Below are 857 nucleotides of genomic sequence, written 5' to 3'. Positions count from 1 at the left end.
TGGCGTATTTCACTTAGTATAATGTCCTCAAGGTTCATCTATGTTGTAGCATATATAAGAACTGCAATTCTTTTTAAGGCCGAATCATATTCCATTGCACATATATATCTCATTTTGTTTGTCCATCCATTCACCCATGGATGAAAACATTTGGGTTGTTTCCCCATTTTGGCTTTTGTGACTTTATCCTATTGTTCATTCTGCAGCAATTTACATCTTCATTTTCACACCTATTAAGTTTCCTCATACTAATAATTTTAGGAAGAGACTCATGAAAGACTTTTATCTTATTTGATTTCTTTTGGTCATTTATTTATTTATTTATTTAGGCAGCCACAAAGACTGGGATTTCTAATTCTATGCTATGATAAGTGGACAATTGAAGCCATTTCTTTTTTTCTGTTTCCTTTTCCAAAAAAGAAAATAGTATTTTTCTAAAATATGATTACGTCAGTTTGGTCTACTTGTATGTGTTAAGGAGAGCAATAACAGACAAAAGAATAACATAATACAATAATTAGGAGTTTAGTTAACAACAACAACAAAAAAGTAGACTGGGCACAGTGACTCACACTTGTAATCCCAGCACTTTGGGAGGCTGAGGTGGAGGTCAGGAGTTCAAGACCAGCCTGGCCAACATGGTGAGCCTCTGCCTCTACTAAAAATACAAAAAATTAGCCGGTTGTGGTGGCAGATGCCTGTAATCCCAGGTACTTAGGAGGCTGAGGCAGGAGAACCATTTGAACCTGGGAGGCAGAGGTTTCAGTGAGCTGAGATTACAGCACTGCACCCCAGCCTGGGCAACAAGGCAAGGCTCTGTCTCAAAATAAATAAATAAAATAGGCCAGGTGCAGTGG

Source organism: Cebus imitator, unplaced genomic scaffold (assembly GCF_001604975.1).
Source record: "Cebus imitator isolate Cc_AM_T3 unplaced genomic scaffold, Cebus_imitator-1.0 Scaffold145, whole genome shotgun sequence".
NCBI classification, from domain to species: domain Eukaryota; kingdom Metazoa; phylum Chordata; class Mammalia; order Primates; family Cebidae; genus Cebus; species Cebus imitator.
The sequence above is the reverse complement of the archived record's forward strand: the minus strand, read 5'-3'. Positions refer to the sequence as shown.